The following is a 14389-nucleotide window of genomic DNA, read 5'->3' on the forward strand; positions in this document are numbered from 1 at the left end:
TTTGTTGCTTTTTAATATAAGTTGTCTGGAGGTATTTATCTAATAAATTTAGAAATGTTGCTGTGAGGCAGCTGATCAGTCTACTTTCAGTCTAAATTAAGGCTAATTGCAGCAATCACTGTGCACACAACAGAATGTTGCTTTTAACCTGTCAGTGTTATCAGAATATGCCAAGCATGTGGAGATTAAAACTTGAAAAATGATTAGGGTTAGAGCTATCTGGATTGCTTATGCCAAAGGAAAACATTGTTTTACCAGAACACTTTAGAAAGTGTGCAGTGTTTGGAATTTTCAATCGTGAGCTAAATTTATACAGGGGTGGACAAACGTAGGTTCACAGTTGGTCCTATGGAAAAAGACATGCAGGTTATGATTATTAGTATAGTTTTATTCACTCAAAAGAATGTCACAATGCAACTGTAAACCTACTTTTGCCCACCCCCGAATTACCCCTCACCATCCTTTCGGTGCCTGAAACATAACAGTGCTCTAAAGATATTCCCAGTAGAAGGGGCTAACAGGAATGTGAATTAGCCTGATGACATGATGTAGGACATCTTTTTATGTGGTTATTTGCCATCTGTATATCTTCTTTGGTGAGGTGTCTGCTAAGATCTTTGGCCCATTTTTAAATTGGGTTATTTTCTTTTTGTTGAGTTTTAAAGGCGCTTTGTGTATTTTGGATAATGGTCCTTTATCAAATGTGCCTCATGCAAACATTTTCTCCCAGTCTGTGGCTTATCTTCTCATCTTGAAAGTGTCTTTCACAGAGCAGAATTTTTTAATTTTAATGAAGTCCAGCTTATCAATTATTTCTTTCATGGATTGTGCTTTTGGTGTTGTATCTAACAAATCGTTGCCAAATCCAAGGTCATCTAGATTTTCTCCTACATTATCTTTTAGGAGTTTATAGTTTTCTATTTCACATTGAGCGCTATGATCCATTTTGAGTTAATTTTTATGAAGGGGGGTAAGGTTTGTGTCAAGATTCATTTGCATGTAGCTGTCCACTTGTACCAGCACCATTTTTAGAAAACTCACCCTTATTTTAAAACTTATTTCTTTCCCGGACGGTGTGGCTCAGTGGTTAAGCATTGACCTGTGAACCAGGAGGTGACATTTTGATTCCTGGTCAGGGCACATGCCCAGGTTGCAGGCTCCATCCCAGTAGGGAGTGTGCAGGAGGCAGCGGATCGATGATTCTCTCATCATTGATGTTTCTATTTCTCTCCCTCTTCCTTCCTCTCTGTAACCAACAAAAACATATTTTAAAAACAAACAAACTTATTTCTCCTTTGTTCCTCATGGCAGGAAATAACAATACATTCACTAAGAAAGAAATACAGAAGTCATCTTTAATGCTATCTTTGCCCTACAGTCAATGGATCACCAAGCTTTTAAATTCTACCTCATAAACACTGAAATCATTACTCCATCCTCACTGCCCCCTGTTATTTCAGGCCCCTGAAGTTCTCCTATTCTGTGACTAAACTCCTGTCTGTCTACCTGGCCCAGTCCCACTTTCCTCTCATTTCACCTTTCTTGCCTCCACCAGAAAGATCTTTCTGAAAAGCAAATCTGATCATCTCCATCCTGCTTAAAACTCTCCGGAAGCTCCCTACTTCATTTAAGATAAATCCAAACCCCTTTTCCTGGCCTAAAAGGCTTATCTTGATTGAGTCCCTGCCACTACTGATCACCTCCACTTTCCCGTCACAGTCAGGACTTCTGAGATGACCCCTTGAGATGATAGGAATATGCCCTGATCCTCCTTATTCTGAGAGGTTTGTTAACTGCTGCTCCTGCTCTGAATCACTCTAGTCGCCTCTCCTCAGTACCTTCTACAGCTTGTTGAGGCCACGGCTGAAAGGCAGAAGTCCAATCAGGTCTCACTAAAGTGAAAGTATCTGCAGGGAGTGTCGACTGGAAGCTCTAGGGGAGAATCCACTTCCTCGCCTTTTCCAGTTTCTTTTTAAACTGGGTTAGGTGTCTCTCTCTGTCCTTCTGTCGTACCCAACACTTCCCTGAGCGTGGCACTGATGATGATTATTGTGATGATCTCTTTTGAAAACAATACAACTATCATTTAAGTTCATTGGTTTTGGCCTTCCTGTCATACATTACAAACTAAAATGAAGAAAAGTAGTGTAAGAGGCATCTGGATACTCCGCACTGAGATGGAATATGTTAGTCATTTTCCATATTTGTTTCGGATTTCTCTCTCCTCTCTTGGGAAGTAAAAGGTATGACATAACTATTGCCCGCCTGCCCCAAACCTTTCTCCACCTTCCATCCCTGAAGGTAAACACTAACCTGAGGTTCGTGTGGAAAAGATTTTTCACTCATCCATCTCCCTCACTTACCAGTTGGCGCCATAAGGGCAGGCAGGGCAGATGTGTGTTGTTTTGCTGTGATCTCCCTATTGCCAGGCTTAGCACAGGGCTTGTCAATAAATGGTCATGAGCAGCTGGTTGGCTGGAACTAGCCTTGGCCTGATTGCCTTTAACTTGCCACCTCCCGAAGCAGCTCCTTCTGTTTTTGTTTTGTTTGTTTTGTTTTGTTTTGTTTTGTTTTAGACAGCTCTGCCTGTCATTCTTACTTAATGGACATTTGCTCCTTCTCAGAGAAGGGCTGAGATTATTGCGGGGAAAGAAGAACCGGAGGACAGAGCATGAATTTTGGAATCATAATTAGCTGGGTACATGCCTTTCGGCACTTGCTTAATCTCTCTGGATGTTTAATTTCCTCTTTTGTAAAAATGAGGCTAATAATACTCATTTAGCAGGGGGGTTATGGAAATTAAATGAAATAACAAATGTGAATGTTCCCTTTATGGTGGAATAGGTGCTCAATAAATGTTACCATTCCCATAAAAACAATTAAGTATTTTATCTTCTCATTTTTCTTTCTCAGATGCCCCCTTCCCCCAACCCCCAAGCTTTTAATTTTCTTTCCCCATTTTCATGCTCACTGGCACCGTGGTTCCTTCTCTCATTCCTCTCCTCCGGCCTGGACGTCAGCTCCTCTACACCCACTGCCTGTTCATGGTCAAGGACCCTTCAAGGTCCAGCTTTAGCCAATCCCAAATATTCCAGCTTTCTGGCCCTCTATCCTTCGTTAAATGTAGGTCATAGATCATTTCACATCTGTGATATATTCTCTCTAATATAGCATTTATGTTGGAGTGATCTTTCTCATGCTATTTGTGAGTTCCTTGAAGGCCAGGACTGTGTCTTATAGTTTTCTATTATTTTCCATACTTCTTAGCACTAGCATGGAAGATAGTAGGATATGGACTCAGATTGCCCGAGTTCAAATCCTTGTTCTGCCACTTGCTAACTATGTGGTCTTGATCAAGTAACACAACTTTTCTAGGCACCAGTTTCCTTAGATGTAAGTTGAGAGTAATAATAATACCTATCTTACAATATGGTTCTGAGAATTAATGAGATTCGTCCATAAAGCATTTTGTACTGTGTTTCTCCCTAAGTGCTCAAAAAATACTGCCTATCATTATAATTATTATCCATTAAATGATACATTGTTATGTCAGTTATCTTATCTAATAAAAGAGAAACATGGTAATTGGCGTACGAACACTACCCTTCCCATTGGCTAATCAGGGCGATATGCAAATTAACGGCCAGCCAAGATGGCGGCCGGCAGCCAGGCAGCTTAAACTGAACATGAGGCTTGCTTGCTTCAGTGACAGAGGACTGCAATGTTCCCTGCCTGCCTTGCCGGCCTCTGAGCTTGCAGTTTAAAAAACATTGTAACAAATATAGAAGCTAAACAAAACCCCAGAAACCAGCTTTCAGAGAGCTGGGATCTCAGAGCTGGAGTTGATACAGAGTTTCGATTATAGAACCAAAACAAACCAGATACCTGTTTTCAGCAGCTGAGGCCTCAGAGCTGGAGCCAAGCCTCAGAGCTAAAGCTGGCCCAGAATAAAAAAAAGAAAAGAAAAAAAGGAGCAGTTGGGAGCTTCAGTCACCCCCAGCCTGAAAACAGCCCTCAGCCCCTCACCCAGACTGGCCAGGCACCCCAGTGGGGACCCCCACCCTGAAGGGGGTGTGACCAGCTGCAAACAGCCATCATCCCCTCATCCAGGCTGGCCAGGCACCCCAGTGGGGACCCCCACCCTGATCCAGGACACCCTTCAGGGCAAACCAGCTGGCCCCCACCCATGCACCAGGCCTCTATTCTATATAGTAAAAGGGTAATATGCCTCCCAGCACCGGGATCAGTGGAGCTGAGAGGCCTCCCGGCACTGGGATCAGTGTGACAGGGGGCAGCGCCCAAACCCCCTGATTGCCCTGCGGCTCTGTGTGTGACAGGGGGCGGGGCCACAACCTCCTTATGGGCCCTGCTCTGTTCCTGACAGGGGAAAGCGCCCCAACCCCCTGATCGGCCCTGCTCTGTGCCTAATGGGGGGAGCTCCCCAACCCCCTGATCGCCCTGCGGCTCTGTGTGTGACAGGGTGCGGTGCCCCAACCCCCCCACCCCATGGGCCCTGCTCTGTGTGTGATGGGGTAGAGCCATAACCTCCCCATCGGCGCTGCCCTGAGTGTGACAGTGACGGTGCCCCAACCCCCTGATCGGCCCTGCTCTGTGGGTGATAGAGGGCAGCGCCCCAACCCCCTGATCGGCCCTGCTCTGTGTGTGACAGGGGCGGTGCCCCAACTCCCCTATTGGCCCTACTCTGTGAGTGACAGCGGGGAGCTCCTCAACCCCCTGATGGGCCCTGCTCTGTGAGTGACAGGGGGGAGCTCCCCAACCCCCTGATTGGCCCTGCTCTGTGCGTAACAGGGGATGGCACCACAACCTCCCCATCGACCCTGCCTTGAGTGTGACAGGGGGCGGTGCCCCAACCCCCCAGTTGGCCCTACCCTGAGCGTGACTGAGGGTGGCATCACAACCTCCCAATCGCCCTGCTCTGTGCATGACAGGGGGTGGTGCCCCAACTCCCCAATCGGCCCTGCTCTGAGCCCAACCAGGGGCTGCACCTAGGGATTGGGCCTGCCCTCTGCCATCCGGGAGCAGGCCTAAGCCAGCAGGTCGTTATCTCCCGAGGGGTCCCAGACTGCGAGAGGGCACAGGCCGGGCTGAGGAACCTCCCCCCCCCCCCCTGCTGAGTGCACAAATTTTTGTGCACTGGGCCTCTAGTCTACACTAATAAAAGAGAAACATGCAAATTGGTGTCACTCTGCTAAGCCCACCAGCCAATCAGAGTAACTATGCAAATAACCCAACAACGATGGTGGTTAATTTGCATACACAGGCACAGAGTGAAGACTGAAGGCTCTGGCTGGAATGAAGACTGAAGACTGAAGACTGAAGACTGAAGAGGCTTGGCGTCTTTGCTATGGCCGGACCAAAGGCCTGGGTCCTGGGTGCCAGAGGAAAACTGGTTCCAGCAGCCAGGGGAAGGAAGGCCTATTGTGCAAATCTTCCTGCAACGGGCTTCTAGTATCTCAATAAAAAAGACTTGTTATGTGGCTTATTAATGTTAATGTATTAGTCTTCTATTGGTATGTGACAAATTACCACAAACTTCTGGCTTAAAATGATACACGTTTATTATCTTACAGTTCTGGAAAACAGAAATGGGCTAAAATGACTGTGCTTTTTTGGAGGCTCTATGGGAGAACTTATCTCCTTGCCTTTCCCAGCTTGTAGAGTTTCCTCATATTTCTTGGCTCGTGGCTCTGCATCACTCCAACCTTGTTGTCTATCTTCTTCTCTGACTCTGACTCTCCGTCCTCCCACCTCCCTCTTTCACTTATAAGGACCCTGTGATTACCTTGGGCCTACCCAGAGAATCCACATAAATCTCCCTATCCCAAGATTCTTAATTTAATCACATTGGAAAGTCCCTTTGCTATGTAAAGTAATATATTCAAAGGTTCTGGGAATCTTGAGCAGGGGTGGGGGATTTATTTTGCCTACCACACCAATAGAGTAAAAACTCATTCATTCAACAAATATTTACTCATCATCTACTCTATTCTAGGCCTTGTTTTAGTTCCTGGGGTTGCAAACACAAATTAAAAATTATTATTAGTCTAGTGGAGAAACATTGTTGACAGTGGATCTATCTTATGATAGTACTTCCCAAAATATGGAGGGAAATGAGATTATCTCACATTTAAAAGTTACCCAACCATAGTGCCATTTTGACTGACAGAGAAGTAGAAAACGGATGCAGCACAGCACGTGTTAGGCTATATATGCCTTAGACTTGAATGTGTGAACACATGTCAGTTAAGTTGAGGTATTCTTGAAACTGCTCTCCTAATAAGAAACCACCAGAAACCAGACACCCAATTTTCAAGTGAGAAAGAGAATATGAAAGGGCAATATTGCCTTTTATTTTCTGTTTAGGACTAAGGTTGCAAGGATTAGGGAAAAAGGTTTTCTCTGGGCATTATCTGCCCAATAGAATGAGCTTAGTTCATTTACCTTTTTACCCATTAGAAACACAGGATTTTTTGTTCTTTCACAGTCATGCTTTCAATGATTGATTGCCAGGATCATCAGGGGCATCATCACATCCTAGTCACAGGAATGAAAACAGAAGAATGAACACAGGATTAGGACGTGCCTGCCAGATTTCTTAGAGATGTGACTGGCAAGGCAAAATTCAGGGGAAAAAAACCAAATCAAATATAACATTTCCAAGTGTCAAGCCAATCATATCTTTATTTCTATTCCCTTTTCAGAAATGAATAAAATATTCCTCTCTCGAGCCCATATTTCCTATCTCATAATTATTCTACCTGACTCCTTTGAACCAAAACTTCCCTTCCAAACTTTTCTCCTCCTCTAGAGGCTTCCTCCTGTATGACTGCCAGCAGGTGGGCTAGAAACACCAGAGGGACAGAAGCTAGAAGGTTTGTCTTCTTTCAAAGCAGTTCGCTACATGTCACATTTTGCTGTTGACTGGGACCTGGGCTTGTTTGTGCCTTGTCTTCTTTATCTCTGAAAGGACCATAAATGGCCTGAGTGGCCTTCATAAAACGCAGGAAGTGCACTCCAGTTGCCCTTTTGTTTATTCATTATTTTAAATGGTGAGAACTTTGTGAGTCTATTTTTTTAAAAAAATATATTTTATTGATTTTTTACAGAGAGAAAGGGAGAGGGACAAAGAAGTAGAGACATCTATGAGAGAGAAACATGGATCAGCCGCCTCCTGCACAACTCCCACTGGGGATGTGCCTGCAACCAAGGTACATTCCCTTGACTGGAATCAAACCTGGGACCCTTCAGTCTACAGGCTGATGCTCTATCCACTGAGCCAAACCAGTTAGGGCTGTAAGTCACTTTAGATTGCAGAGATCACACAGGTCATTTTGTAAAGGTTACACTGACATTGTCTCATTCAACAAATATTTATTGGGTACCTACTGTGTGAAAGATAGGTGCAGTCGGGCAGGAAAGGAATTGACATCCACTGAGCTTCAGTATGTGCATGCACTGGAATCTTTTAGGCTTATTTAATTTGCCTAAGAGGTGTAAGTCATTATACTCAGAGGATTTCAGTATGGCAGAAGGTTTCTTCTTCCATGCCAGCTCCCATTGTCTATCTATAGCACTATGTGGAGAAGGATTATAAAGCCAAGCTCAAGCATGATGGGAAAGCATATGACATCAATGAATAATGTCGGCTATAAGTGTGAGAGGGGAGACTGGTGACACATGCCATGTAAACTTTCATTTACTCATTAAACTCCTACTGAATACCAACCATGTTCTAAGCACTGTGAAGGCATATGTGAGCATAAATGCAACAATACAAGGAAATATGCAAACACATCGTACCAGAGAAATGCACAGAAGTTGCTCAGCAGTGGTTAAGAAGTCACTAAGAAACAGCTGTTATATGAAATGAGCCTTGTTTCATCAGAGAAGCAGACCATTATGGGTGTTAGGGAATTTGTTATAGCAATTAGATGTTACATAATTGTGAGAGGACCTGGGAAAGTAAGATCTAGCAAGGAGAGCTGAAGGATCAAACATATAATCACTAACTAGCCCTCCTGAAATACTGGCACTGGTAGATGAATACAAATTTGCAAGGGCAATCCGGAAAGCCAGGTGTATCTAGCTCCTGTTCCCAATGGGAACTGATGGAGCAGCCCATGGAAGATTGTTGACTCTGCATCTGGTGGTGGGCTGGGGAGTTGGTCATCAGAACCAGCAATGGGGAAGAAGGGCTGGTCACAGAGCAGGGGTGAGTGAGAACAAGTTTGAATCTGCCAGAGCCTCTGTGTTTTGTTTTTTGTCTCTCATCTAATTAGGACTTCAAACTCCAAGAACACTCGTGTCAACTCTAACCTGATGCGACCCTGGAAAATGTAGTTCCAGCTTAGCCAACTTGACACAGTTCAAAACATCGCACCTCAAAAAGTGGAACAAATTTGCATAAGAGAAAAAGGAGTAAACATGGAAAATGGGGGAGGCTTGTGAACAAAGTTTTGGAGGTAGAAATAAATAAGATAGTGTGTAGGAAACCATAGATTGGCCTGGGGAGAGTAAAGGGCTCATGCTGGAAAATAGTGGAAGATAAAGGCTAGTAACAAAGGTTGGGATCATTAATTAATGAATTAATTGATGTATTCAACCATTATTTATTGAGCACATATCTACAAGGCACTGCATTAGCTGCTAGGGTTATAGTGATAATTGAAAGAGTCAGATTTTGGAAGGATTTGAATATTAGACTTAAAATGTTTGTTCAGTTTTTGATCCATCTCTTGAAAAATAGTAGACTCTCCCAAATTGGAACGACTTATCAATTGGATTTCTGCCTTTAATTCAGTTCAACCAACATTTAAGTTCCTTCTCAATACAAGCTCCTCACAGGCACACTGCCATTGCCCTTTCACACTCTGACATGTGGCTGCACCTGATAATATTGGTCAGAGTGGAAGTACCTCTTTCCCTAGGTAAATTTCTAGAATGATTTGTGCTCACATTTAACTTTATGCCATTATGTCCTTATTCCAAAGCAAAGGTACTTTATTAGTCATCTGAGTGAAACAAACATGCAGATTAAATTGCCTAACCCCCCCACCCCCCACATTTTTGTTGAAGTATGTGTCATTTCAGAATTCTGTCAAAATGTTGACACGTGATTCACATGATCTTATCTTGGGTTGTACATGAACTCTGGGCTAGTCAAGTGTAGCACACTGAGCATTATGCCTCTTGCTTGGCATATGTGATCTCATTTAACCTTCCCAAAGCCCTAAAAGGTAGGTACTGTTATTGGCCCAGTTTTGTGGAAAGGAAAGCCAGACTTAATGAGATTCAGTACCTTTCCAGGGATTATATAACTAGTAAAAGGCTGAGCTGGATTAACCACTTCAGTAAGTGAGCAGCCAGCTATTCTACAGTTTGGCAACTATTGACTTAAAGACTCCTCCAGAGGAGAGAACCAAGATGGCGGCGATATAGGCAGACGTGTCCCAGGTCGTGTCCCGGAGCAAATGGAACGAGCAGCTGAAGCTAGTAACACTCACACCGAATTGGCGAAATTGCTCAGCTGGTGAGAGGGTTTACAGCCGGGAAGAGCAGAACTTCCCTGGTAAGGTAAAAAAAAAAACCAGGGATTTGGGCAGGAAAGTTTGCCAGACCTCTGAGCCCAGAGAGTCGGAGGGAGACCGCGTGGCAGACAGCCGCGTCCCTTGGGACAGGCACAGCCCCTGACGGGGGAAAGGAGAACCGCGGGATTCCTGGTGCTGCCAGGGAAATTGAGAGCTGGGTTCTGTGATCACCTAGGACTGAGCCTAAAGGGGGCAGCCTGAAGAGCTGACCTGACCATGCAGTCCCGGTAAGAGAAGAAGCTTACAGAAACCAAGCCTTCCCCGTTTCCGCGGCCGGCATTTGTTTGTTTGTTTTCACTGAATCCTGTTCATGGGACATTTCGGATACAGACACTCACCTGTGCTGAAGAGAGGGAGAGTGTGCTGGGGAGTGGAATCTGGGGAGAGACTGGGGAAAGAGGGGGAGCCGGGAGAGGTGGTAGTGAATTGAGTGCTGAGACACCCCAGAGCCCGGGACTGGGGCATCCACCCGCTCCTGAGAGGGAGTCTCCTCCTCCCAGCCCTCAGGCAAGGAGCACAGCCACACCCAGATTCCACCCTGTACGAGATCAAGGATTAAGATAACCTGATCAGTCCCTGGGAGTTAACAGGGTCTGGCCTATAGGGGGATTTTCAATCCCAGCAACAACATAGCGCCGGTAACTAACTATTACGCAGTCAGCTCTGGGCAGTGAACTTCCACTGGACAGAGAGGCCCTATAGCCTCAGAGGCCAACCCCAGAACACTGCCACCCAGAGGCTGACCCACAAACTGACTCTTTGCTAAACACAAAATAAGGCAGTCTGGGAAATAAATGCGGCATGCTTTAAAATAAGGACTGTGGTTTACAACACAGAGGAACAGTATATCGCAGGGAAACTCAACACTCTCCTGAATACCTGGAAGGTCTAAGGCGAGCCACACTGAAGAATAGAAGAAACGAAGGACCTTCACTACTGCAATTTTTTTTCTTTTTTCACTTTTTAACTAAGAAACCAATTTTTTTTTCATTCTTTTTTTTTCTGTTCCTTTTTTTTTTCTTCTTTTTTTTTCTTTCTTTTCTTCTTTTTCCATCACCTGATTTTACCATTTTAATTACTACCTTCTTATTTTTAACCAGTATTATTACTGCTACCATTTTACCATTTTTTAAAGTGCCATTTTATTTTTTCTTTATTTTATTTTGGGATTAGTGTTCACCATTCTATTTTCATCGTTATATTATTGGTTGTTTCTAGTTTGCATTCATATCCAGGGAGCTGTTGCTGGAATTTGTTGGGATTAATGGCTGTTCTATAGGAGTATTCTCCTCATATAAAAAGTCTCTTCCCTCTTCCACTTCATTCTCTCTTTTCGCTCTTTTTTTTTTTTTTTTTTTTCTTTTCTTTTCTCGCTTTTATTTTCCCCCTTCCTTTTTCCCAATTTCATTTTTGCACTCCCTTTTTTTGGTCCCTACTTTTCTTTTCCTTTTTCTCTTTTATCTTTTTCTCTTCCTTCTTCCTTATCCCCTAATTCTCTTAATTCAGGTGGTCACCTTTAATTGGGGTTATTAATATCGTGAATATATTTGTGTATAGTGCCTGGTACGTGGTGCCTTGTTGTGTTGTATTTTGTGCCTTTAAATCAACGCAGCAGATCCAAGCAACAGCAACCTCCTGAGCACCTCATCCTCTGCTGAGGAACAGCAGCTGTACGTGAAACCTCGCCCCACCAGCCGGAAGAGCCACCACAGCTGTGAACAGCACCCACCAGAGGAGCTGCTGCCAACTCAAGAGCAGCTGCTACCACAACCGCCCGAAGAGCAACCACAGACCAAGGAGTCACTGCCACCAAGGGAGCAACCACTGAACAACTCAACGTCTAGATATGTCAGTGAGATCAAACATGGGTAGACAAAGAAACCCCCAAAGGAAAGAGAAGGAGGACTCTCCAGAAAAGCAGCTAAGTAATACAGAGGCATGCAACATGACAGATAAAGAATTCAGAATAAGGATCCTAGAGTGCATAAACCGGATGGAGGAAAAAATCGACAACCTCTGCAAGAAGCAAGAAGAAACAGATGAAAAAATCGATAACATATGGAAGAAGCTAGAAGAAACAGATGAAAAAATCGACAACATATGGAAGAAGCTAGAAGAAACAGATGAAAAAATCAACAACCTAAGTAAGACCCAAGAAGAAATGAAGAGTGATATAGCTGCAATGAAAAACTCCATTGAAAGTATCAACAGTAGACTAGGAGAAGCGGAGGACCGAATAAGTGAATTAGAAGACAAGGAAGCAAAACACACCCAAAATGTACTGCAATTGGAGAAAAAAATTAAAAGACAGGAGGAGAGCCTAAGGGAGCTTTGGGACAACATGAAACGAAACAACATACGAATAATAGGAGTACCAGAACAACAGAAAGATGAACAAGGATTAGAAAACCTACTCGAAGAAATAATATCAGAAAACTTTCCTGAGGTGGGGAAGAAAAAAGTCACACAAGCCCAGAGAGTCCCAAACAAGGTGAACCCGAAAAGACCCACACCAAGACACAGCATAATCACCATGGCAAATGTTCAGGACAAAGAGAGAATCTTACAGGCTGCAAGAGAGAGACGGAAAGTTACATACAAGGGATCTCCCATTAGATTGTCAAATGACTTCTCAACAGAAACACATCAGGCCAGAAAAGAATGGACTGAAATTTACAAAGTGATGCAAAGCAAAGGACTGAATCCAAGAATACTCTATCCAGCAAGGCTATCATTCAAACTTGAAGGGGAAATAAGAAGCTTCACAGACAAAAAAAGACTAAGGGAGTTTGTCACCACCAAGCCAGCAATGCAAGGAATGCTAAAGGGACTGGTATAAAAAGAAGAAATAAAAAGCTCAGAAAGAAAACAGCCACACACACACACAAAAAGAAATGGCTACAAACAAGTACCTTTCAATAATAACTTTAAACGTAAACGGACTAAATGCTCCAACCAAAAGACATCGAGTGGCTGAATGGATAAAAAAACATGACCCATACATCTGCTGTCTACAAGAAACCCACCTCATTAGAAGGGACTCACACAGACTGAAAGTGAAAGGATGGAAAAATATCTTTCAGGCAAATGGAAAGGAAAAGAAAGCTGGGGTAGCAATACTTATATCGGACAAAATAGACCTCAAAGTGAAGGCCTTAACAAGAGATAAGGAAGGCCACTTCATAATACTAAAGGGATCAATACAACAAGAAGATATAACCCTGGTAAACATATATGCACCCAATGTAGGAGCACCCAAATTCATAAAAAAACTCCTGGAAAATATCAAAGGAGAGATCGACAACAATACAATCATACTAGGGGACTTTAATACACCATTGACAGCACTGGATAAGTCCTACAGACAAACAATCAGCAAAGATACAGCAATCCTAAATGACTCACTAGATCAGATGGACTTAATAGACATCTTCAGAACACTTCACCCCAAAGCCAGAGAATATACGTTCTTCTCAGGTGCTCATGGGACATATTCAAAAATAGACCACATATTGGGTCACAAGCAAAGTATCCCCAAATTCAAGAAGATTGAAATCATAAAAAGCGTCTTCGCAGACCACGATGGCATAATATTAGAAATAAACTACAATAAAAACAACCCAAAATACTCAAACACCTGGAAGCTGAATAGCATGCTATTAAATATTGATTGGGTTACCAATGAGATCAAAGAAGAAATTAAAAACATCCTGGAAACTAATGACAATGAAAACACAACAATCCAAAACCTATGGGACACATTGAAAGCAGTCCTGAGAGGGAAGTTTATAGCTCTACAGGCCTATCTCAAAAAACAAGAAAAAATGGTAGTAAATCATCTAACTCTACAACTCAAAGAATTAGAAAGAGAGCAACAAGAAAATCCCAGAGTGAGCAGAAGGAAGGAGATAATAAAGATTAGAGCAGAAATAAATGACATAGAGACCAAAAAAACAATACAGAAAATCAATGAAACCAAGAGCTGGTTCTTTGAAAGGATAAACAAGATTGATAAACCTCTAGCCAGACTCACCAAGAAGCAGAGAGAGAGGACCCAAATAAATAAAATCAGAAACGATAGAGGCGAAATAACAACAGACCCCACAGAAATACAAATGATTGTTAAAAAATACTATGGACAGCTTTACTCCAACAAACTAGACAACCTGGAGGAAATGGACAAATTCCTAGAAAAATACAGCATTCCAAAACTCAATCAGGAAGAATCTAAAAATCTCAACAGGCCAATTACTATGGAAGAAATTGAAGCAGTCATCAAAAAGCTTCCATCAAACAAAAGCCCAGGACCAGACGGCTTCACAGGGGAGTTTTACCAAACATTCAAGGAAGAACTAAAACCTATCCTCCTCAGACTACTACAAAAAATTCAAGAGGAAGGAACACTTCCAGGCTCATTCTATGAAGCCAGCATCACCCTAATACCAAAACCAGGTAAAGACAACACAATGAAAGAGAATTACAGGCCAATATCCCTCATGAACATAGATGCCAAAATCCTCAACAAAATCTTAGCAAATCGGATCCAGCAGTACATCAGAAAGATCATACACCATGACCAAGTAGGATTTATCCCAGGGATGCAAGGATGGTACAATATCCGCAAATCAATAAACGTGATACATCACATAAACAAATTGAAAGAAAAAAACCACATGGTCATATCAATTGATGCAGAAAAAGCATTTGACAAAATTCAACACCCATTTTTGATAAAAACTCTCAGCAAGGTGGGAGTAGAAGGATCATACCTCAACATAATA

This window comes from Myotis daubentonii, chromosome 3 (genome assembly GCF_963259705.1).
Source record: "Myotis daubentonii chromosome 3, mMyoDau2.1, whole genome shotgun sequence".
NCBI classification, from domain to species: domain Eukaryota; kingdom Metazoa; phylum Chordata; class Mammalia; order Chiroptera; family Vespertilionidae; genus Myotis; species Myotis daubentonii.